The sequence below is a fragment of the Capricornis sumatraensis genome, chromosome 14, assembly GCF_032405125.1.
Source record: "Capricornis sumatraensis isolate serow.1 chromosome 14, serow.2, whole genome shotgun sequence".
In the NCBI taxonomy this organism is placed as follows: Eukaryota; Metazoa; Chordata; class Mammalia; order Artiodactyla; family Bovidae; genus Capricornis; species Capricornis sumatraensis.
The window spans coordinates 62,693,871-62,720,239 of NC_091082.1; the positions used below are offsets into that span (position 1 = coordinate 62,693,871).

The 26,369-nt window shown below is 39.3% G+C and overlaps 1 protein-coding gene across 2 annotated transcripts in view; it reads left to right on the forward strand.

The window, feature by feature from the left end:
* Positions 1–233: 233 nt before the first annotated feature.
* Positions 234–26,369, forward strand: part of RABGAP1L (RAB GTPase activating protein 1 like) — a 721,006-nt gene continuing 694,870 nt past the window's right edge. For both annotated transcript variants that reach the window (XM_068986467.1, XM_068986468.1), the window contains exon 1: positions 234–341. The gene's annotated coding sequence lies outside the window, so the exon portion shown is untranslated. The remainder of the gene's footprint in view (positions 342–26,369) is intronic.

A 26,369-nucleotide genomic window follows, 5' to 3' on the forward strand; every position in this document is an offset into this window, starting at 1 on the left:
GTACGCGCGTGCGCGCCCGCCGCTCAGGGCAGAGAAGGCGCCTCCGCCGTCAGGAGCGCGCACGCCGCGCCGAGGGGCCCGGACGTGCGCGCTCCCGACACGTCATCATCACCACCACCACCACCTCCTCCTCCCCGACCCGCCCCCTCCCTCGCCTCTTCCTGCCGGGCGGTCCTCCTCCCCTCCTCTCTCAGCTCCCTCCGCCCTGTTCCCTCCGCCCTCCTAGGGCTTCGGCGGCGGCAGAGTGAACGGGACGGGCCGGGCCGCAGAACGCTGGGCGGCGGGTGCGACGCGGGCGCCTGGCAGAGTTGTTCCGGCCCTTCCCGCGGAGACGAGAGGAGGTGAGGTGAGGGCGGCCTCGTAGGGGCCGACGGGCGCACCGGCGGCCCGGGGCCGCGGGCTGGGCTGGGGGTGTTGGCGCCGGGGCTGCGCCTGGGGAGGGTAGCTGTGGGGGCCGGGCCGGGACGGGATGCGAGAGGACCGCGGGAGGAAGGCTCGGGACTGTCGGTGGTTCTCCCGGGTGGCCGCTCCTCGCGGCCGGGGCGGGGTCGGCGCCCCTCACCTGGGGGCGGGGGTGGTGACTTGGGCGCTCGCCTCCAGATGTGCCCTCCTGACATTGCCGCCGGCTGCTGCCGGGATCGCTGTCCCAGCAGCCCCACGTCCGGGGGTGGGGGTGGGCGTGTGGTGAGAGTATTTTATTACCCACGTTCAGGCATCTGTTCGTGACCGCGTCTCGCCCTCGCGCTCCCCCTGTCTCCGCCAGGCACTTTGCTCCGCTCCTGCTGTTGATGCTTGTGGTTTTGCTGGCTGGGATGGGCTGCTTGCTGGGCAGATCTCTACCTGTACGGAATGCCCCGCTTCAAAGTTGACCGCCTGACCATGCCAAACATCCCTCTTCCAGGTCGTGGGTGTTCAGTGTCCTGATAACTGAGTCAAAGTTTCTGAGACTGGACTAGTACTTTGCACTGGTCGCCAGCGGTGCAGGGCTGGGCAGTGCGTCAGCATGTGGAAAGGGGCCACTGGCCAGCGGGGAGGTGTTCGGGTGCTAGGGAACTGGACCGATAGGATTGTTTCTGATCCCAGGGCAGTGTGTCCAGGTGCTTGTGTATTGTCCCTGTACTTCTTAGATAGGATCAGTTTAGAAAACGTACCGAAATTTACGTGGTCACTTGTAGAATTGAGAGTTTCATGTAAGTGACGAGAAATGCCAACCTCATTTTGCTGATGGTAAGGACAGCTTTCACTTGCCTGATAGATTTCAACGCTGACTGGAAACTTGATTTCAAGGTCTGCAGTTCTGGTGCTGGAAAGTTTAGGGATTTTAAAAAATACGTTTAAATTTTCCTGCGTGTACTGGGGAGATAGATAGTTGCTTTTTATAATTCTGAAAACACCGTATTACGGAAACCTGACTTTTCTCATAATAGTGTTTATGTGTGGCTTCTGCTGCACTTCTGTAGAATATCTGCGCATTTGTAGAATGATGGCAGAAGATACTAACATGAAGTTTGCTTGTGGTAAAATTGGAAGTGGATTTTTGCCCATGGAAAATACTGGTCCACAAGTTACCAGTATTGGAAAACTGGCCTGTGATTCATTATCTCAACAGAGTCCCATGTGAAACTGACAATGAAACTACAAAGGAGAAAGACCAGGTGAATTTAATGTATACATTGTCTTCAAATTGTATTAAATGCTTGTTTGGTTGGGGGGTTAGTTGAGACTGAGACTGGAGTCTTCAATCAGGTCAAAGTGTGCCCTGATATTTTGTATTGACAGGTCATCTGGGGAGAAGTGATGTAGTTGGGCAGTCTTTATATGTGAATGTATTACATAGCCTACATTATATTCTAGGAAGCTGGAAACAAAGTAGTAGGTCCCAGTACTATTGGGACATAGTGAATATACCAACCGACATAAAAGGCATAAAAGGTGTAAATGTGTGACTTTTTTTTTTGACCTGAGTTATTTGATGGTGATTTTTATATATTATAGTTGCAATGTTCTGTGAATTTTTGTGTCCTTGCTAATTGTTTCATAATTAAGATAATTTTCTTTTCACCTTAGTGTTTATTATGGTGTTTTAGAACTTGAGTAACAGAATTTTATTGGGTATGTGAGACAGTTTCTATGTTTTATCAGCTCACCAGTTCTAAATTTGTGATTTCTAAAAACTTAAAATTTTCTTTGCCTTAATCCAAAGTTGAGCTCGTTCAGTTAGTATATATTTATTTGAACTCAGATGATACAGCATTGAAGCTCAAAGTCCTTTTATCCGTTCTTTTGGAGTAATCACAAGAAGGAGTTTTCTTGTGCCAAGTTAAAATATTGTGAGTGGGAGCTAACAAGGCTTTGAGAAATTAGCTTTGAAGAGAGTAGTAGCTAAGTAGCAAAACTTTCTTGTTTTGATGGTGTAGAAATTGGTCTGAATTCTAGCCTGTTGTTGTCTTGAAGTGGTGTGGGGTGTTAATGGCTGACTAGAGGATGTTTGGAGGATGGAGATACTGTAGGCTAAGGGATTCCCAGGCACAGAGTTTTCTTTTTGCTGTGTCTCACAAGTTTTAATGAGTTGCTACATGTGTATAGCTCTTGTATGTGTGTTTATGTGTTTTCAGTTGCTCAGTTGTGTCCCGTTCTTTGCTGTCCTACGGACTATAGCCCTCCAGACTTCCCTGTCCATGGGATTTCTCAGGCAAGAATACTGGAGTGGGTTGCCATTTCCTCCTTCAGGGAATCTCCCTGACCCAGGGATCAAACCCATGTCTCCTACATTGCAGGTGGATGTTCACTGCTGAGCCACCAGGGAAACCAAGGTATAGCGCTTACTTTCTATACATAGGTCAGCCAGTGGACCTGAGCATGACCAGCAGCCCCAGGCTATTCCAGCCTCTGGTACAGCCTCTTACAGAGATGGTCTTATGAGCATTTGGCACCACAGATAGTGGAGGCAAAGAAAATATTGACTAGAGCCTGAGTATGGTAAAACACTCAGTTTTTAAGGCAAGGTTTAATATTGTGACCATGAAGAAAGACATTGCTTGACTTGACTGTTGGCTTTTCAAAGAATCGGACATGACTGAGCGACTGAACTGAATAATTTTCACTTGATGGTCAATATTTGAAATTGGGTAGAAGTACCTACCAGTGGACCCTAATAAGGAATAATAGTTAATGGAATTAAGCAGAACTTGTATCTCAACATTCTCTTTTTCATACTTCATTTACTTTCCATATTGTACTCATGCAACAGATAGGATACTACAATTGAGTATTGCCAGTTTGTATTCATGCTGACTTCTTTTTTTCATCTTTTGTATTTTTTTGGTGTAATTTTTGGGATTTTCCTGGGAAACTTCTGTGCATATATTCAGTTGATTTGGAGTTAGATTTGAGTTAACATTATTAGCCTGCTTGAAATTCCGAGCTTCCTTGTTTTCTAAATAACCTTAAAAATAGAAAACACAATTCTTTATAAACACTCAGGAAAAATCTGGTTACAGACTGTGTTGTGATAGACATAGTACAGCCCAAAATGTATTCAATAAACTTTACTTCTCACCCAGTTTAGTAAGCTTAAGTAAGAAGAAAATAAGAAAGTATGTTTTTCAATAAAAGCCTGATTTTCCCAGAATATCAAGTCTAACAACTGTTTGCTGTGCTATTTTTCCCCTTGCCTATTCTAAATTCAACAAGTACTACATGTCTCTAGTCCCTGGCGAAAACTTAATTTTAGTAGTAGGGGATTCTCAGTAATGGAAGTCTATTGAGGGATGCAGGCTTGTGCTGGAGAGTTTAACAGGGAAACATCAGGGATGGAAATTCACCTTTTTATAGCTCTGGTTTTCTTTGTACCCAGGTTCTAAGCAAGGGCTTTCCTGGTGGCTCAGTAGTAAAGAATCCGCCTGCAGTGTAGGAAATGCGGGTTAAATCCCTGGGTAGAGAAGATCCCCTGGAGAAGAAAATGGCTACCCATTCCAATATTCTTGCCTGGGAAACCCCATGGACTGAGGGGCCTGGGAGGCTACAGTCCATGGATTGCAAAGAATTGGACAGGACTGAGCGACTGAACAAAAACAACAAGGTTCTTGGGTGGGTGAAGGGCACATATTCACAATTACATGGACCTTTTTTCATACTATAGGTTTCCTTTTCCTTTCCTGCTGTCTCCCCTAACCCTTTGCTAAATGAGCCATTGCAACTAGTAGGAAGATATTGTAGCCCTCAGTTGTAACTGAACAAAGGTTGAAAACCTTGGTCTTTTGCTAATACTTCCTAAGCCAAATTTTCACTTCCTGTAATTTGCCTTCTGGTGATACCAGTAGGCATCTCTCATTTTTGAAGAGACATACAAATTTTGATGTTGAGATTACATATGTAACTAAGAGTGCAATTTATTGCATTGTGTAGTACACATAGAAGAGGACTAGGAGATTGTTTAGCTGAACATTTATGAACGGTTTTGACTGTGACTCACAGTGAGAAATAGATTTTATACCCATTCACCGCGCGCGTGCACACAGACACACGAAGTTGAAAGAAAATTTTGGTGAAGTAATACTTGTCGTTTTAGGCCTTTGCTGGAGCTGGCTTATCAGTTGACTTGTAAGAGTAGTTATGTCTCTCTCTCCACCTAGGTGCATGTGTAGCTTGAAATTGGCTTTGGTAGGAGTATTTACACCAGGGACATCAACAGATGTTACAATTCAGAGCTTTTCTCTCTCCTTTGGATAGCCAGTTAAATATTCACAGTGTACCACTTCACTGCCTACAACATACTTTGATATTTTCTATTTTATTTCTTTTTATTAAAAAGATAATGCTGGATTTTGATGCCAAAATTGATTTTACAGCCCGATAATGGATAACCATCAATGGTTAAAAACTGGCTTAGTCCACCTTCTTGACTTTGTGGATGAAAACACTAAAAAATTGAAGTTCAAGGTCATATAGCTAGTCATTAGCAAAGGGGGGGTCTGTGGACTCCTAATCTGGAGTTAGAGCTAGTGGATTTATCTCTTTTCCTAACCCATGGAACTCAGAGAGTTTAATATGTGTAAAACGTGTTAAGCAGTTTGAACAGAGATGAATAAGGCATGAACCTTGACCCCGAAGCTTTATGCTTGTGTGGGAGATTAAATATGGAAATGAAGATAATGTAAGGCAGAAAGTAATATGTAGTAAAGAGATAAAGATAAGGAGGTACAAGTTAAAGAGAGGAGGGAGGGATTACCTTTAGTTGTAAGGATATGGGAAGAGGTGACATTTAAACCATGCTTTGAAGAATGGGTAGGATTTGGACATGTGGAAATAGGACGCATAGTAAATAGAGAAAGGTCTTTCTGGGCCAGGGTGATCAAAGGTATAGAGGGAAAGAGCTGGGTAAGAAAGAGTCAGAACCAAATGGTGAAGAGCCTGAATGTCAGTTTTCCTTTCTGTTTTTCAGCTTGTCTTTCACTTTTGTCTCTGCAGTCATTTGGTACTCACTTCTTAACGTTCAATAAGCGCTGTATGCTTTGCTCCTGACTTGACTATGACCCAGAGAGCACTTAAGTATCCTTAGAGTAAAAGCTGAGGGAAAAATTATTAGTGTAAGAGAAGCAAAGTTGAGTATACCAATCCTAAAACTGTTGGAAAGAAAGGGAAAACCTTTTCTTTGTAAGGAGATACCATTATTTTTTGTTTTGCCAAATAGCATCAGATTGGCTATAGCAGGAAGCAGTTTTGAAAGTCTTTTTAAAGCACCTTCTAAAATGTGCTTTCTAAATGACTGGGTCTTAATTTGGAGGCAGGTTTGGCTTAGGCAGAAAGGCAGTTGATACAGATCCACAGCTGAGCTGACTAGTTTTCAGAATTTAGGACAGCAAAGCAGGGTATTCATACCACAGCCAGTTGTGAAGGCTTGCTAGATTCTTTACTCAAGTAGTTCTTTGATTTCAGCATTTATGTCTTTGACAACCTGTACGACTGGGGATGTTTTGAAGTCCTGGATGGAGCTTGCTTTGTTCCATACGGGAAATGAAGACAAATGACAGTATGTTGTGTCTGTTAATGAAACTGATTCTCAAGATTTTCTGCCTGTTGAAGATTTCATACTCACTGCTTCTAATTAAAATGATGCACAGTCAATTTGAAGAAGCTTTACTTCTCTTTGACCTACCAGTTCTATAAAGTAAAAGCCCTTTTAGATTGTTGCCAGGTAACACATACAGACTGCTGGAAGTGTGTGGAAAATTTTGGTAATCTTGGTAATGAAGTTGCTATAGTAAAAAAAAAACAACAACAACAACAAAACTTCTTGGTAATAGGTTGGGTTACTTCTGGATGGTTGACAAGGAATTTTGGGGTTGAGATTTGGTTCCAAAATAAATATGAATGAATGTCTTTGCCATACTGTTTTCCTCATTTAAAGTTCTGATATGTATATTGTCCTGTTACTGTAGGTTTTAGCAGTTTCACGTGAACTGCTTCACAAGATAGCACATCCCAAATAGCATGATAAGAGTTTAGAGGCAGCATGCTTCAGATACTTCACACCACTTGAATGGTGCAGCTAATCATGTCAGCGCAGAGGTAGGTGTTTTTTTTTTTTTTAACATGTTAGGTTTTTACAAATTGAGTTTATTAAAATTTTCTACTATCAGTTTTTTTTGTGTGTATGTGGTACACAGTGTTATTAAAGTATGCAAACATTTTCCTAAACACATATACATTGATGTGTATGTATAACACACACGCCACCCACCAATTGTTGGAATTTTTGGTGAGAATACAGTCTACCTGGTAAATGACTAAAAGTAAGTGATTTGGCTCTTTGAAGACTTATCTCTTAAGTCACAAATATAAGAGCCATGCACACCCAGTGGGTTTTTTTTTCTTTGTATGCCACATTTCCAGGAAAGTAGCACGTTTTAAAAGTCAAGCATAGAATTCATTTGTACCAGTGAAGGAGTTCCGAATTTCACCCTTTCCCTGTGTTTTATGTGCACCTGTATTCTGCCCTCATTATCAGCAGTAGGAAAAATTGTATGTATGCATGTTCAGACACTCAGTTTGTGACCCCATGGACTGTATAGCTCATTAGGCTCTTCTTTCCATGGGATTTCCCAGGCAATAATACTGGAGTGGGCTGCCGTTTCCTCCTCTAGGGGAATCTTCCTGACCTAGGGATTGAACCGTGTTTCCTGCATTGGCAGGCAGATTCTTTACCATTGAGCCACCAGAGAAGCCAGGCAAAAAATTACAGGACCTTAAAAATCAAACTTCCACCAGAGGGGATGCAAATAACAAACACTATATTTAGAGAAAATACAAACTTGTGGTTTTTCAGTTTTGAAGGTTTAAGAGAAGTGTAATGTTAGTTTTTGATAAATAATGTTGAGTGTTTATTCTGTGCTTCAAGATGTACTTTGTCATTTTTGAACCCCATTTCTAAGAGTATTGTATAAATGCAAATGTTTGTTAGAGTGGTTATTAGGTATTTCCTTCAATAGTTTCTCTTTAGTAAATTTATCTTGATAAGACACTTGGGATAAATTATATCTTTGTTTAGTGAGAAGTCAACCTCTGAAGGGAGACTATACATATACTGGCAGATGATATGGTTTCTTAGGTTGTTTTATAGTAATTTTGTTGTCTCAGCAGCTAATAGCTATCAGACCTTAATCATTTATTATTTTATTTCCACAGAGGTCTTCTCTCATGGGCTGTATTCTTTCATTTAAAATCTCTGTCTCATATTTTGCCCTACTGTTAGTGGTCAGGTTTGGACTAATGTTAAAGACTTCGTGCTAGTCTTTCTATGCAAAGATGTTTCTTATCAAGTTGGTACTAAATTGTAATTTAGTTAATGTCCTCTTTCCTGCATCTATTTTTTTCTCTTAATATTGTAGAATCTTCTTTTAACACTAAGCCAAGCTTCCTGGTAAAGTTAATGGGAAAAATGAAGTTAGATGTTATTATTCAAATATTTGGACCACCTGTTTGCTAGTACTAGTGAACATATAAAAATTTTTTTGCATAAGTTTGTTTGTTCAGTTCAGTTCAGTCACTCAGTCGTGTCCGACTCTTTGTGACCCCATGAGTCGCAGCACGCCAGGCTTCTCTGTCCATCACCAACTCCCGGAGTTCACCCTGACTCGCGTCCATCGAGTCAGTGATGCCATCCAGCCATCTCATCCTCGGTCATCCCCTTCTCCTCCTGCCCCCAATCCCTCCCAGCATCAAAGTCTTCCAATGAGTCAACTCTTCGCATGAGGTGGCCAAAGTACTGGATTTTCAGCTTTAGCATCATTCCTTCCAAAGAAATCCCAGAGTTGATCTCCTTCAGAATGGACTGGTTGGATCTCCTTGCAGTCCAAGGGACTCTCAAGAGTCTTCTCCAACACCACAGTTCAAAAGCATCAATTCTTCGGCGCTCAGCCTTCTCCACAGTCCAACTCTCACATTCATATATGACTACTGGAAGAACCTTGGCCTTGACTAGACAGACCTTAGTCGGCAAAGTAATGTCTCTGCTTTTGAATATGCTATCTAGGTTGGTCATAAGTTTTCTTCCAAGGAGTAAGCGTCTTTTAATTTCATGGCTAAGTCATATCCAACTTTTTGTGACCCCATGGACTACAGCATGCCAGGCTCACAGTCCTTCACTATCTCCCAGAGTTTGCTCAGATTCATGTCCTTTGAATTGGTGATACTATCTAACCCTCTCATCCTCTGCATGAGTTAGGCAGCTTAATTTTTCAGTAATGAGTCTAGGCCTCTAATTATGTATTTATTTTATGTAATTACTTAATCACTCTGCTGTACACCTGAAACCAGCACTTTTTAAATCAACTATTCTTCAATTAAAAAAAAAATACACACACACACACAAAGATCTTCACGACCCAGATAATCACGATGCTGTGATCACTTACCTAGAGACAGACTTCCTGGAATGGGAAGTCACGTAGGCCTTAGGAAGCATCACTATGAATAAAGCTAGTGGAGATGATGGAGCTGTTTCAAATCCTAAAAGATGATGCTGTGAAAGTGCTGCACTCAATGTGCCAGTAAATTTGGAAAACTCAGCAGTGGCCACAGGACTGGAAAAGGTCTGTTTTCATTCCAATCCCAAAGAAAGGCAATGCCAAAGAATGCTCAAACTACCACACAATTGCACTCATCTCACACGCTAGCAAAGTAATGCTCAAAATTCTCCAAGCCAGGCATCAGCAATATGTGAACCGTGAACTTCCACATGTTCAAGCTGGATTTAGAAAAGGCAGAGGAACCAGAGATCAAATTGCCAACATCCGCTGGATCATCAAAAAAGCGAGAGTTCCAGAAGAACATCTATTTCTGCTCTATTAACTATGCCAATGCCTTTGACTGTGTGGATCACAATTAGCTGTGGAAAATTCTGAAAGAGATGGGAATACCAGACCACCTGACTTGCCTCTTGTGAAACCTGTATGCAGGTCAGGAAGCAACAGTTAGAACTGGACATGGAACAACAGACTGATTCCAAATAGGAAAAGCAGTATGTCAAGGCTGTATATTGTCACCCTGCTTATTTAACTTATATGCAGAGTACATCATGAGAAACGCTGGGCTGGATGAAGCACAAGCTGGAATAAAGATTGCCGGGAGAAATATCAATAACCTCAGATATGCAGATGACACCATCCTTATGGCAGAAAGTGAAGAGGAACTAAAGAGCCTCTTGACGAAAGTGAAAAAGTTGGCTTAAAGCTCAACATTCAGAAAACTAAGATCATGTCATCTGATCCCATCACTTCATGGCAAATGGATGGGGAAACAGTGGAAACAGCGGCTGACTTTATTTTTTTCTGGGCTCCAAAATCACTGCAGATAGTGATTGCAGCCATGAAATTAAAAGACTCTTACTCCTTGGAAGGAAAGTTGTGACCAACAAGGGATAGCATATTAAAGAGCAGAGACATTACTTTGTCAACAAAGGTCCATCTAGTCAAGGGTATGGTTTTTCTAGTGGTCATGTATGGATGTGAGAGTTGGACCATAAAGAAAGCTGAGTGCTGAAGAATTGATGCTTTTGAACGGTGGTGTTGGAGAAGACTCTTGAGAGTCCCTTGGACTGCAAGGAGATCCGATCAGTCCTGGATGTTCATTGGAGGGACTGTGTTGAAGCTGAAACTTCAATACTTTGGCCACCTGATACAAAGAGCTGACTCATTTGAAAAGACCCTGATGCTGGGAAAGATTGAGGGCAGGAGGAGAAGGGGATGACAGAGGATGAATGGTTGGATGCCGTCACTGACTCTCTGGACGTGGGTTTGGGTGGACTCCGGGAGTTGGTGATGGACAGGGTGGCCTGGCGTGCTGTGGTTCATGGGGTCGCAAAGAGTTGGACACGACTGAGCAACTGAACTAAACACACATATAAATATATATAAAATTTTTGATTATTTTCAATTATAGGTTATTATGAGATATTGAATATAATTCCCGGTACTATATACTAAGTCCTAGTTGTTTATTTTCTGTATAGTAGTGTGTATATGTTAATACCAAACACTCAGTTTATCCCTCCCACCCTCTTTTTCCCCTTTGGTAACCATAAGTTTTCTCTGCCTGTGAGTCTATTTCTGTTCTGTAAATAAGTTCATTTGTATCACTCTTTAGATTCCACATACAATATTTGATATCATATGATATTTGTCTTTCTCTGGAATATTTCACTTAGTATGATAATCTCTAGGTCCATCTGTGTTTTTGCAAATGGCATTATGGCTGAGTAATATTCCATTGTGTATGTATACACCACATCTTCTTTATCCATTCATCTGACAGTGGATATTTACGTTGCTTCCATGACTTGGTTTTTATAAATAGTGCTGCTGTGAACAGTGGGGTGTTCTAATTTTTTCAAAATTCTGACATGCATTTTATATTTCTTGTTGGCACTGTCAATAGTTTTGATAGGTGAAACAGGTTTCTCTCCTTGCACCTGATTTCACAAACAATAAAATAGCAATCTCTACCATATGAAGATACTAGATAAAGGTTTTAAAGGATAATCCAATAATAGTGGTTCATAGAAACTAGTTCATTTAGCAATTAATGTGATGCTTCTCATTTTACTTGTAAGTTTCATTATGTTTACATGCTAAGTCATGGTGGAACTTTATTATGTGCCATTGAGAATTAATTTTTCTAGATAGAGAACTTCAGTAATTTTTATACTTGTGAAAATTTCATTTGGAAGAGGAGCATGATAGTAGATTTTATACATTATGGTTGGTCAAATTGAATGGAAAAAAACATGTGCTTTAAGCCACAAATTACTGAGAACATTTTTTGGTTTTGTGGAAGACAAGGTAGGTAGGGCCTAAGAGCTCAATTCTTGATGTAGTGTTGCAGTGAAATTCTGAGAGCATAAGAGATTTGCCACAGTTTTTCCTCTTTGCATAATAATAATAAAAACTAACATTATTGAGTGTGAATGGGTTAGTTATTCTGTAAGATAATGTGCATTATCTAGTTAATCTTCACAATAACTACCTGAGGTAGGAACTATTACAGTGTCCAGTTTGCAGGTAAAGGAACAGGCTTAGAGAAGGTCATAACTTATGATTACACAGCTCATAAGAGGCAAGTCTCTTTCGCTCCTAAATTACTTCATAGCAACTCTCAACTGCTACTCTATATTGATGATTTCTTTAAATGGGGTTGATGATACTTGCCTTGAGCGTTTCATAGGGTAATTATGAGGACCTAAGAAGGTAAGATTTACAACAGGGAACCTATAAATGTGCCTGGTGTTTTCATTTTACTGAGAAATTTTTTGAGACGCCGAAGAAGTCTTTGAAATAGATAAGCACATATATTACTTTTAATCACTAAAATAAGTCAAACCATAAAATAAATCGAGTAAGCAGATTTTGATAGGCTGCTGTCTGAACAGCAGAAGACATATTTTATGTGGGTCCAGAGGATCAGTGAGTGAAAGGCAAGTGGAGGCAGAAATGTAGGGATGTATTGAGTAGAAAGTGGATTGGATCATCTCTAGCAACCTGAATTATTTCTGCAATGAGGAGGAGTATTAAATAACATTAGGTGACCTCAGAGATGCTTCCAACAGCAAGATCTATGAGTGTTTGTAATGGGTGACTTTTATTTTATTCTTGTACCTCAAAATAGCTAGATATACCCCCAAAAGTTTTTATTTTAGCTTGGATAATTAACAATCACTGTTCTTTAAATGTCAGTTTATTTATTTATTTGTTTGCACTGAGGGTGGAAAAATATATTATGGTTGCCTGGAGAGAATATATTTATGTATTTTGCTTTCTTCCCCACAAGATAAACAGATTTTTTTGAGGGTGCAGTGGGTAAAACAGCTTAATAGTATATTGTTGCTTGCTTGCACTTAATACTTTTCTTGTGATTTCCCCTCAAATTTAGATTTCATAAGTGTGTATTTCCACATGAAAGTTACCATTATGAGTATGAAACGTCATTTTTATTGTATGGGGTGTTACAGTTTTATGGCTCTTTATACAGTTGGTTTCATTCTCTGACACTGTTTTATTCAGCAGGCGTTTGTAAGGCAAGGAAAGGATTCAATGCTTGAGAAGCAGAGATAAGAGACGGTTAAGGAAATGACAGTCATATTGGAGAAACATACAAGTACAGTGGAGTGTAGCCAGGATGGGGGCAGTGTAGGATGTGTCTTACAGAAAGCTTCAGAGGGTTCTGTAACCTGATCTGAGTTGAGTTTAAAGAAGGTGAGAGGCGCATCTTAAGGTATGAAAATTTGACGTTGTAACTCTTTACTTGGGTAGACCCAGTAGCTCCTTATCTTCTTTTTGAAAGATGCAGAAACCCCCAAATGGATGTAATTTTTTATAAGTAATTACTTAAAAATAAAGCTGTCACTGAGAACTTACTTTTATTTTATATATGATGCTGTGGTTTCTAAAGTAGCAGATTAAAAAGAATAATATAGAATTGAAATGGTGTCATAAATATACATACTGATAATAACAGATTGCTGACATTGATAGCAAGGAAGAAATAGGAAAAACTATACACACACACAACCCAACTCTAAAAACCATAGATAGTAAAGGAAAACAGCCTTGCGCACCTATTTAGCTTTGGGTATCTGTTGTATTTCTAGTAGTATATATAGAATAATAATGAAAGTTTGTCATGTTCTCTCTTACAAGAAAAGGTTAAATGTATGGTCTCTATAGTTCATTTATGAAGGCATGAAAGTTTTTTCTTAGAAAGATTTTAAAATATGAAATAGTGTGAAAACCAGAGGGTAAACTCTTATGTCAGTTATCAAATTGTTTATCTTGAGTGATTGATTTCCAAAGGGCTTTGAATAACCTTAGATTTATTTTTTTTCTTATATATGACACATCTTTGTTGTTGTCTATTGCTCAGTCATATCTGACCCTTTTTGCAACCCCTCTGTCCAGGCCCCTCTGTGCGTAGAATTCTCCAGACAAGAGTAGTTTGCCATTCCCTTCTCCAGGGGATCTTCCCAACCCACATACTGAACCCACGTCTCTTGCATTGCAGGCGGATTCTTTACTACTGAGCCACCGGGGAAGACCATATGACACATAGACTGCATCTTTTATGGAATATTAGACATAGTTCAGACAGTAAAGAGTCTGCCTTCAATGCAGGAGACCCAAGTTTGATCCCTGGGTTGGGAACATCCCCTGTAGGAGGGCATGGCAACCCACTCCAGTATTCTTGCCTGGAAAATTCCATGGATGGAGGAGCCTGGCGGGCTACGGTTCACAGGATTGCAAAGAGTTGGACACAACTGAGAGACTTCTCTTTCTTTCACTTTCAGACATAGTTCAGCACAGTCTTTGCTGTGTAACATTGGCTAGAAATTATTTGCTTGCATTGTTCATTCGCTAAGTCCTGTGTGACTCTTCTGTGACCCCATGGACTATAGCCCACCAGGCTCCTCTTCCAGGGGTTCTCCAGGCAACAGTACTGGAGTGGGTTGCCATTTCCTTCTCCAGGTATTTGCTTATATAAAATATCAGACTTAGGATTCTTGACCATTTGGGTATCAAGTCCTTTTGAGAGTATGGACCAGGTTATTTTTCTCTTCTGGATGAGTTATAGTTGTCTCTCTCAGTCTAGATGCTATCATCTTGAAAGCCTTCACTGAGATTGTAGACTGTTAAAAATCTGTTAGATATCTCTTATCTGTGTTTTTGGAGCATCTTATTTTCCTCCCTGTTGTGATACTAATAACATTGCATTGTAGCTTGTCTGTTTCTACTTTAGACTACAGTATAGGCTGTTTGAGAACAAAAGCTATTTTGTCTAGGGCTCTGGAATTGGTCTCCCCTCAAGTTGAATCTTGGCTGTGTGTGGCATTGGGGAAATTATCTGTGAAGTGGGGAAAATCATACTACATAGTTATTTATCTTGAATATGTTAATGAATGTAGAGGAGAAATAACACAGTTTCTGGCACATTGTTTAGTTCTCATAAATGTTTCTTCCACCTTTTTTTTCTTATTGTGTCTGGCATTTACTTTTAAATGCTTTTAAAAGTATTACTACAGTAGTACTTTTAAGGTGGTTTTGTAAACTGTGTTAGAGCTCATTTGGATCTATCATTAACATTATTAAATGAAAATTTCTTAAAATGAATAATAACTAGTATATAAAAAATACAGTCTTTGAGCTAGATATCAGCAAATCATGTAGTCTCCAAATTTCATTATCAGCCTGGAAAACTTTCCCCAGGCCTTGTCAAGCATGTAATTGTTGTGATGGCAGTAGATTTCAAGTAGGTGGGCCTGGTGCTCTGTCTGTGGTGACTTGGAGAATGGGGGTAGGGGAAGAGGAGGGAAGCTCAAGAGGGAGGTTATATATATGTATATAATTATGGCTCATTTGTGGTGTTGTATGGCAGAAACCAATACAACATTGTAAAGCAGTTTTCTTCCAATTTAAAAATAAAAAATAAAGATGCTTCTGAATATAAAAATGTTAAGTAGGTGGAAAAGACTGTAGAGTTACTTTTTCTGAATTTGCTGCTTTCTGACCGTGTTCACTTGTCTTTGTGGCTGTGCCTCTTATTGCCATCATCTTGGCCTTGTTATTCTGTTTTTTGGAAGGAAAGAACCCTGTGTCTGACAAACTTACTAGCTGTGTGACCCTGGGTAAGTAACCTTACTTCTGGGTTTATATATATGTATAACATTCAGAAAACGAAGATCATGGCATCCGGTCCCATCACTTCATGGCAAATAGATGGGGAAACAGTGTCCGACTTTATTTTTTGGGGCTCTAAAATCACTGCAGATGGTGACTGCAGCCATGAAATTAAAAGACGTTTACTCCTTGGAAGAAAAGTTATGACCAACCTACATAGCATATTGAAAAGCAGAGACATTACTTTGCCGACTAAGGTCCGTCTAGTCAAGGCTATGGTTTTTGCTTTGGTCATGTATGTATGTGAGAGTTGGACTGTGAAGAAGGCTGAGCGCCGAAGAATTGATGCTTTTGAACTGTGGTGTTGGAGAAGATTCTTGAGAGTCCCTTGGACTGCAAGGAAATCCAACCAGTCCATTCTGAAGGAGATCAACCCTGGGATTTCTTTGGAAGGAATGATGCTGAAGCTGAAACTCCAGTACTTTAGCCACCTCATGCGAAGAGCTGACTCATTGGAAAAGACTCTGATGCTGGGAGGGATTGGGGGCAGGAGGAGAAGGGGACGAACGAGGATGAGATGGCTGGATGGCATCACGGACTCGATGGACGTGAGTCTGAGTGAACTCCGGGAGATGGTGATGAACAGGGAGGCCTAGCATGCTGCGACTCATGGGGTCGCAAAGAGTCGGACATGACTGAGCGACTGAATTGAACTGAACTGATAATGAAGTAGTAATAATGCCTCATGACTCTGAAATTTTAGAAATAGGTGCCTGGTGTATAGAAGGTGCTCCGTAGATGGTAGGTATTCTTAGCTCTCTTTTCAAGCCAGAATCCTTGGTACTCCTTCTTTATTAGTAACTTTGTTTGAAAGCAGCAAACCAAGAATTAGGGTGAAGGAGAACTGGATCACTGAGGGAATGAAAACAGAGATTTTTGCACCAGCACTCTTGACCTCAGATGGGAGATGGATGGGAAGGGCCTGTAGCTTTATGTGACGGAGGATGGGTGAAACCTGATTGGATCAGATGTAGCATAACATCTGTAGTCTGGCTTAAACCCTCATTAACTGGTTGGGTGGTTTTTAATTTACTTAAAATTTAAAAGTTTGGTTTATTTTTTAGTTATTAAAATGCTTACAATACTAAACTACTTCCTTGATTACAAAATGATTTTTCAGTGAGCTGAGCACAACTTATTCAAGGCTTATGGACTGTAGAGCTGTTCCTCTGGGATAGTGTGTTAAGACATTTCTAGAAAAGAAGTGTCCCCCTCCCTGCCTCCCCCCACCTATCCTTTAGCCCCTTCGTGCCACAAGTTGTTGCGATCTATGTGACTGCTACTCCTGTTGGCATCTGTCATTTCATTACATCTCTGTGGTTTGCAAGGCGTCATGTTAAGTGCTGTGGAGGAATGTAAAGAAGTAAAACCATGTATTTCAGGAAATTGATTGCAGTGGGGAAAATGATACATTCATGTATTAAAAATAAATTTTTAAAAAAGCAGAATTATTAACTAAAACATCTTATTTTCTGAGCTCAGTATCCCTAGGGTCATTTAAGATAAATAGTTTTGCTGGAAAAAAAGTCTTAGGCTGTTGTTATGCAAGTGTCAAACCATGGATTAGAAAAGTAGGAAACTGAAGTTTCTGACTAATGTTAATTTTCCATCTTATTTGTGAATCTTTATTAGCATTATCTTGTACTTATTCCTTCACTAATATCTAAGAATTAAAAAAATTACTTGTCACCTTCAAATGTGATAATTGAAAAGTTGGTTAATTATTCTCTGTCTTTCAAAGCAGATTAAGTTAAATCGTAATGATTTAGATGTTTTCCTATGGTAGTATTTTATCTTAGTTTGTGTCATTTGCAACAGATCGTCAAGTTAGTGCTGTATTTATTATTAAATCTAGTATTTATTATTAAGTCTAGTATTATTAAATCTAGTATAAATGTAGTGTCTTTACTGCAGAATGGTGCACATTTTGATCAAAAGAAGCATTGCCACCCTCCCTGTCACCTCCAGCTGTACCTTGACTAAAATTTGGATATAAAAGAATCTAATCAGATTGCTCTCTCCTTTGATTTTCCTGTTGCTGACTTCCTGTCATTCAGATCTCTGCTTAAAAAAATTGTTTTCTGAGTCTTTCCCAAACCACCTAATCTGAAGTGGTTCTTGATGCTCTTGGCTTGCTCTGCCACGTTGCCCTATGTATTTTCATGCAGAATACTTATTCCTGTCATAGAAACTTTCTTCTTTCCTTTCTCCCTCCGTCCCTTTCTTCACTCCCTCCTTCCTTTCTTCCATTCTCCAGTAGCTTGTATGCTCTTTGAGAGCAAGGGCTTAACTGGTTTTTTATCACTTCTGTTATCTCTAGAGCTTCAAATAATTCGCTCAATAAAGTTTTGTTACTATAGAATGAAGCAGACATTCTTTCCCCTAAGTAGCTTTATGACTGTCTTGAAAGTTCATTTTACTTCATTATGCCTTGGTTTCTTCCGTTGCAAAATGGGTGGGGGATAGGAGAGAAAAGAGATTGAATTAGATTATTTCTAAAATCTCTGCTGTTAGCTTGTGATGAGCTTTGAGTCCTGCTCTAATGGTGTTGATGAAGTTGGGGTTAGCTACTTAATTATTTTCTTTCTCTTCTCTTGAAACCAGTAGTGCATATTTATATTTGTAAGATTACTGACAGCACTGGCGAATTAACTCTGATTGCAGACTCAGTTTTTTGGTGTATCTAGATTATTAAAGAGATTAGACCTGCAACTTGATTTCTGTTTCGATGATCATATTAGGTTCTGTGGCATACCTAAGTATTAAGTTGAACTGATCTTTCTGGTATTTACTCTAAATATCAGGAAATTGTAGTCATCTCTTTTTAATTAATTTCAATTATGAGAGTTATGATTTGTATGAAATGAACTTTGAGATAATATACATATAAATAAAATGAAAGTTTACAGTAAAAGTAACTTTTGTAGTAATTTCTGGAAGGCAGTTGGAATTGTAGATATAAACTAGTTTTTCCTTTGGTGCACGTGACTAGAATTTTAGACAGTGGGCTATTTTAGTCTTCATTTGGGAATATTATATTGAACAAAAACATGTTTGAAATGGGTAAAGGAAATGAGCAGACAGTTGATATTAGAGGATATACAACCTGTAAGCAACTGTTAGAAGAATGTGTGATCTTCTCAGTAATCAAAGAAATGCTGACTAAAACAAAATGGAATACTACTTTATACTTATTTCAGATTTTTTCAAAAACAATTACATGTAATGCTGGTTAAATATTAGTAAAGCAGGCGTATTCAGATAGTGCTACTGGATTGCAATTTGGTAGGATGTATCTAGAATTTTTAGACTATTCATAATTGTTTTATAAATCTGATCAGTAGCTTTCCTTCTGAGAATATCCTAAAGAAATAACTACAGAAGAAAGAAGGCCAAGATAAGAAACAGGTGTTTGCAGGAAACTATTCAGAGCAACATTATAGTAGCGGCTTATTAGAAGCAACTTAAATTTTCAACAATAGGAGACTTTAAGATATGGTACACTTATTGCAAGAACTATTGTGTAGCATAAAAATAATTAGAAAGACTATCATTTTAAGGAAAGTGAATGTAACCATTTAAAATTATAAGAAAAATATCAGGAATGCACTGAAATGCCAACTGTATTAGCTCAATAGTATTATGGATCTTTTTTTTCCCCTAAATTTGTGTAACTTTTATAATGAAAAAAGCATAAGTAAAATTAGATTTTGCTAGCAATGATAAATTTGTTAGTATAACTAGGGTTGCCAGATTTAACAAATAAAAATACATACACTATTTGGGATGTATATTCCAAATAAATAAAATTATTTTTCTGAGATTCAACATTAAACTGAGTGCCTTATGTTTTATCTGACAACCCTAAATGTAACACATTTTGGTTATCGTTGAATGTTGTTGAGAAATGTTGGGACACTCTGCCTCCCAAATAATTCCAACAATTGTTTTTAATTTAGTTAAAAACTAGAATTATTTAGCTAGGAAAATTACTCTTATGGTCTAATTTTTTTTCAGAACTTTTTTGACTGATGCTTGAAGGAAATATGCTTCAGTGTTTGGCAAGAGTAATTAAAAACTCTTGTTACTTAACAAAAACATGATACTGGATACTGCTTTTTTACCTTAGATAGAAGGATGATTTGTTGAGTTAACATTTTTTTAGTTTTAGAAATAACAGGATTTCTGGATTTCCCTGATGATCCGGTGGTTAGGACTCCATATTTTCACTGCCACTGGCCTGGGTTTGATTCCTGGTTGAGGAACCGAGGTCCCACAAGCCAGTAGCTGTGGTGAAGAAAAAAAAAAGGCATTTCTGCAGTGAAACATCTTTCTACATATATCTGGGAAGGTGCTTTCCCTATCAGAGACTTATTGATATAATGTTTGAGAGGTCAAGGAAATGAGAATAAGGAGGGAAGTTGAAATAGGATTGTAACTACTCTGCTTTGAAAACTGGAACTTTTTTTAAGTTTCATATTTGAAGTGAAAATAAAATGCACTTATAAGAAGTTCTGACAGTTTTCTAAATCCTAAGTAATCCTCCCACAGAATAAATAACATGTCAGGACTTTTTGGATTGAAAAAGATGCAATTTTGGGGTCCAATTGAAGATAAATCTTATGAAAATGAAGATCAATTTAGTAATTATTGTTGATACAGTTAATGTATCCAATCAAGGGCTTTGATATACTAGGTACTAATAACAGAGATACCCTGCCATCATAGAATTTATAGTTTAGGGAGGAGTTTGGCAATTACTGTGCTCTGTGATAAGTATAATGATAGGCCATTTGAGCTGCAGGGGTAGCTCAGAGGAGGGGCACCTTAGCCAGAGGAGAGATTCTACGATCAGAAGGAGTAGGAGTTAGCCAGGGAAGATGATGTGGGAGTCCTGGAGATTGAGAGCAGATATGAAGGTCCAGAAACAGGGAAGAACATAGCAGATCTGAAGAGTGAAAGAAGGAAGTGGACAGCAGTGTATTTGAAGGAACGGGGAGAGCGCGTGGTAACACATGAGGCTGTAAAGGTGAGCAGGGGCCAGGTGATGGTGGGTCTTACAGATCATTTAAGATGTGGGCTTTATTCTAAGAATGCTGTGCTGTGCTTAGTTGCTCAGTCATGTCTGACTCTTTCGACCCCATGGACTGTAGCCTGCCACGCCCATGGGGATTCTCCAGGCCAGAATACTGGAGTGGGTTGCTGTGCTCTCCCCAGGGGATCTTCCCAACCCAGGGATTGAGCCCAAGTCTCCTGCATTGTGGGTGGATTCTTCACCATCTGAGACACACATTAGATTTTGTTCTAGAGAGATTATTTTGGCCTGGGTGTGTAGAGTTGATTTGGAGAGAAGTAGGCTAGAGTATGGAAGACAATTTAGAAAATTGTTACAGTAATCCAGGTAACTCGACTAGGATGGGAGTAGTGAAGCTTGAAAGAAGTGGACAGATTTAAGAAATTTTTATGAGACAAAATCATTGGGACTTTGTGATATGTTTGATTTAGGAGTGAAAGAGAAGGAGTCATAATTCTTGGGCAGGTTTACCAAGAGGGATTAAAGGAGGAGCAGTGTTTTGGAGTTTGACATTGTAGATGTCTGTAGCTGCTGCTGCTGCTGCTGCTAAGTCGCTTCAGTCGTGTCCGACTCTGTGCGACCCCATAGATGGCAGCCCACCAGGCTCCCCCGTACCTGGGATTCTCCACGCAAGAACAGTGGAGTGGGTTGCCATTTCCTTCTCCAAGATGTCTGTAGGCAGCTTGACAAATGATATAAAATGTGAGAAAGATGTCTGGGTTTGAAATGTACTAATTGAGATTAAGTGGGTAGAGTTGAAGAGACCCAGAATAGAACCCTGAGGAGCTCCCTTTAAAAAAAAAAGTGATTGTTTCGAAAATCTTACATTTTTATTTGTTTTTCTTCCATTTGTACTTATTGTATTTACTTTGTTTTTGCAAGTCTTTCCTGTGTTAGATTATAAGCCCCTTAAGGGCAGGACCATGTCTCTTTTGTTTACCTCTGTATGCACAGTACTTGGCACATAGTATACACTTGATAAATATTTGTGAAATGAAAACAGTTTTCCCTATTACTTTTGTTCCTCATTTGAGTCTTTAGTTGTGGGCATTTATTTCCAGACTCTCTGTTCTATTGTATGATCAGTTTGTCCTCTTTCAGTCAGTATCACGTTGTTCACTCACCCAGTCATGTCCGACTCTTTGTGACCCCATGGCTTGCGGCTCTCCAGGCCTCCCTGTCCCTCACCATCTCCCGGAGTTTGCCCAAGTTCCTGTTCATTGTACTGTTGGCTGTAGACAGCCATCTCATCCTCTGACATCTTCTCCTGCCCTAGATGTTTCCCAGCATCAGGGACTTTTCCAGTGAGTCGTCTGTTCACATCAGATGACCAAAATACTGGCGCTTCAGCATCAGTCCTTCCAGTGAATATTTGGGGTTGATCTCCTTTAAGATTGACTGGTTTGATTTCCTTGCTGTTCAAGGGACTTTCAGGAGTCTTCTCCAGCACCACAGTTTGAAGGCATCAATTCTTTGGTGTTCTGCCTTCTTTATGGTCCAGCTTTCACAATCAGTGTCATATAGGTATGTTTTCTTTTAACTTTTCATTATGGAAAATTTGAAATTTATGAGAAAGAAAACAGTTTACTTAATACCCACATAGTAATCTAAATTATGTTTCTCATTTTGGCTTAATCTCTTTTTTTGGGTGTAGCACTGCAAATTACAGAAATTGGTTTATTTTTATCCCTAATTACTTGAATGTATCTCTCAAAAGTAAGAACATTTTCTTATATTCACATTATCACATTATCATACCTAACTAAATTAACAATTTCTTAATATCCTCAGAAACCCAGCCTGAATTAAAATTTTGCCAGTTATACCCAAAATGTTTGTGTTAGTTTGCTAGAGCTGCCATAACCAAATATCACATACCAGGTGGCTTAAAGGACAGGATTTATTTTCTCACAGTTTGGAGACTGTAAATCCAAAATCAGTGTATTTCTCCTGAGGATCTCCCCTTGGCTTGCCGGTGGCTGCCTCTCTGTGTGTCCTCACGTAGTCTTTCCTCTCTGAGTGCATCCCTGGTGTTTCTGTGTGTCTGAGTTTCCTTTTTACAAGGGCACACCAGTCAGATTGGATTAGGACCCGCCCTCATGGCCTCCTTTTAACTTACCTTTTTAAAGGCCCTAACTCCAAAAATAGTCACATTCTGAGATACTGGGGGTTAGGGCTTCAAGATATGTAGAATTTTTTTGTGGTGGGAGTGGGGGCACAATTCAGTCCTAAACAATGTCTTTTATACTGGTGGCTTGTTCAAAGCAGGATTTAATCAAGGACTATGCAGTTGCATTTAGTTGTAAATTTCTTACTTACACTTTAACCTACATACATCTCCCCACTTTACCCCTTTTCTTCTCTTGACAATACAGACATCTAGCCAACTGTCCTGTAAGATATTCCATGTTTTGAATTTGTCTGACTTATTCCATTGTTTCCTGTTTCCTATAAGCTGAAAGCTAGATCTGAAGGTTTATTTAAACTAAAACATTTTGGGCACCGGTATTTATAGTTTGTGCTGTATGGGTCAAATGGTTGTGTCTGGAGGCACATGTCTCATTGTCCTACTCTTAATGATGCTGAGATTGATCACTGGGTAAAGTGGTAACAGAATAGAATTGTTCTGTTATAAAGTTTATTATTTTCCTTATCACTAAGAAGTTATCTGTGGTACAGCACTGTAAGTATTACATGGTTTTGATCGTTGCAATTTAGGGTAGTGTGGTTGCTTGAATGCCATCAATAAGGGTTGTTACGAATAGTGAATATTTCTCATTTTTCGCTTTCCAGGATTTGAACCCCTTGCCTGTATTTGGCATATTTCCCCAATTTATGAGGCAGAGCCGTCTTTTTACTAGAGAATCAGAAAACGTTAGGTGCTTTACTCCCAGGCCTCTTTTCATTTAGGGCGTGGATACATACCTGGGTTCTATCAGTCAAATACCTATCTCCAGTTTTGGACTAGAAGCTTGTAATGTAAAGATGACCCTGGGAAAAAATCCATTCCAGTGAGGGTTGGTAGTAGTAGCCACTATCTTGTTTAGTTTAAGAAGCAGCAGGGGCACTGATTCTAAGTGTGGCATCCACCCAGTGTCTAGACTGTCGGTAATGTGGGCGGTAGGAGCTCTCACATCTGTGCCAGCAGCAGCGGTGTCGTCACTGGAAAGGTTGAGTCTTGCTTTCAGGCATAGCCTTGGCTGTGTGGCCTTTTACAAGTCCAGTTCCTTGCTTTTCTGAAGATATATTTTAATGAATTCCATTTCTGCTCTGGTAGCTATAATTTCTTTTTCTTCTTAATAACTAAGAAATCTTACGGGGAGAAACACTTTGAGGGGATAGTTTAGGTCAGAAGTTGGACCCAGTGTCATCTTAGATCCTCTTTAAATCTGTAGTTATGTTTGCCCACCCATTCTTGGTTTGTAAAAGTCATTTTATATTTGTCTTTATTTCCTTTTTTCTTATTCTTTGAAATACAGTTTGCCACCGGTTATTAAGTTTTAGAAGTATTCATTGCAAAAGCATTCATTTTATGCCCACTGTGAGCTGGAGAAACAAGATGAATAGTAATCTGCCCTCGAGGAAGATAAATCATGAGGAAGATAAATCACGTAGAGGTGTTAATCTTGAAAGAGGTTCAGATAAAGTGCATTGGCAGTTCAAGTAGGAAGAAATTGTTTGCATTAGGAGGGGTAGGAGATGATGAAAGAGGAACGATTTGAGCTGAGTTCTGGAGGCATGGTAGCTCTAGGTATAGCCAGCTGAGAGAGAAGGGGGCTTTAGGTAAAGGGAATAGCGTGACCAGAGGCAAGATGTTGAATGTGTGTATGGGGATATTTATTCTATTGGGAAGCAAAATTGATAATTTAGAATGCTTATTTGTTCATTAACAGTAATGGTAAGAAATACGTTGCATGTTGACATAAATGACATACATTTTATTGGAAAGTAACTATTTCTAAAAACAGTTTAGTGAGAAAGCATGGTTTTGCATTTTGCAAATTCCTTTAATGTCTGCCTTAGTAGATGACAGATTCTCGTATCTGCTACTACATTCACTTCATGGTAGTATGTTGTTTGGGTTGAAATATTCGAAGAGAGTCTGGCTATTTTCCTTTACTTTTAGCCACCACTCATCCTGGGGCAAGGAGTGAGGAGCTGAGAATGCAGGTGTTTGAAGATCTCCTCTGCATACTATTTAACCAGAATTAGATAAACAGTGAAGATTTTGTGGAGGAGGTGAGATTTGAGATGAGAGTTGTAGGCATTAGATAAACAGGAGGAAATAGAAAGGCATTATTGTTGGGGCCAAATAGTATAAACAAAGTTTTGGAAAATTAAATGTCTCAGGATCAAAAGTTTGAAACAATTGCCTTGATTTCAAAAGGTAGATCAAAAGTAAAAATGATCTTCATGTACTGGGATCTGATAAACTCTGGAGGATAATGGAAAGACCGTGGTACAATTAGTTGGCTCGTAATGCTGGGGAGTAATAGTGGCTTGCCGTTTATTGTGTGCTTTCTATGTGTCAATTACTGATCTAAGTTTAATACATGTATTCATACATGCAAATAACCTAAGAAAGTTGGTATTATTATTATTATCATCATTTTGCATATGAGAAACCTGAGGCACAGAGAAATTATGCTACTCATCTGAGGTCACACTATCAGTAAATTGCAGAGTTGGGATTTAAACTCAGACAGCTGGATTCCAAGGCCTGTTTGTTTATGGAGCACACTAAATTGCCTCTTAAATATTAAAAAATAAGTTTATATAACGAGGGTGGTATTAGCTTCTGAAGGAATATTGAAACTGAGGAATTTAAACTTGTACAGGAGAATCGGTAAATGTTTGTTTTTTTTTAGTTTAATTTATTAGAAAATTTTGTTTCAAAATATATATTGAATATGTCAGCTGTTGGGGTGAGGGTATATGGATGGATGTGGCAGAGCCTGCTAATTTTTCCTCAACAGCTGTCTGTCCTTTCTTCTGAAGTAATATGTTCTTAAGCTGGGCTCACGTTAGTTGATAATAATGACTACATCTCACAGCTCTTTTTGAAAGCGGGAATGGTCATATAACTAAGTTCAGGCCCTTGGAATGTAAGTAGAAGTACTGTTGGAACTTGCCTTAAGTGATAGATGGTATATATCCTTTGTTCTCTCTCTCTCTCTCTTTTTTCTTTCCTCAGTCTTACAGCCTGTAAAATGCCAAAGGGAAAAGTGTTAAAAAAGAACAGAATCTCTTTGAATGGAAATTCTTAGAAAGGATTACATAGGAGCTGTCCACGATGTCAGGTGAGGGAGAAAACTCAATGTCATAAGAATTAAAATTTGGTAGCACAGTAAGAATACCAAAGGTGTGTGGCAGACTTTATTAGAAGTACTCAGTTGGTGAATTTGAACCTGCTGATCCTGGAGCAGCTAACATCCTTACTCACAACCTGGCATTCTCAGAAATTTCGAACTCCTAAAGATGCTTCGCCAGAAAGGGCCATGATTGTCTATTCATTTGAAATGTAAGTAAAGCTTGGGAAAAAAGTGGCAACACGACTCAAGTTACACAGACAGCCCTGCTTTATTTTTTTTCTTTTAACCTTATGATACTATTATTTCTATTTCTTTAAAATATTTGAATAGATGATTTTTTAGAGAAGTTTTAGGTTCATAGCAAATTTGAGCAGAAAGTACAGTTTCATAGACCCCTCCTGCCCTGTCCTCCATGCAGAGCCTACTTCACTGTCAGCATCAGACATCAAAGTGGTACATTTGTTACCACTGATGAACTTAGGTTGATACATAATCATCCCTAAAGTCCATAATGTACATCAGAATCCACTTTTAGTTTTGTACAATTTGTGAGTGTGGATGTATAACAACATGTATCTGCCACTATAGTATCATACAGAATAGTTTTACTGCCCTAAAAATCCTCCACGTTCTGCTTTTTCATCCTCCATCCCAGCTGACCACCACTTATTTTTCTTATGCCACCAGTAATTTTGTATTTTCTAGAATGTTGCATAGTTGGAATCTTAACAGTAAGTAGTCTTTGCGCATTGGCTTCTT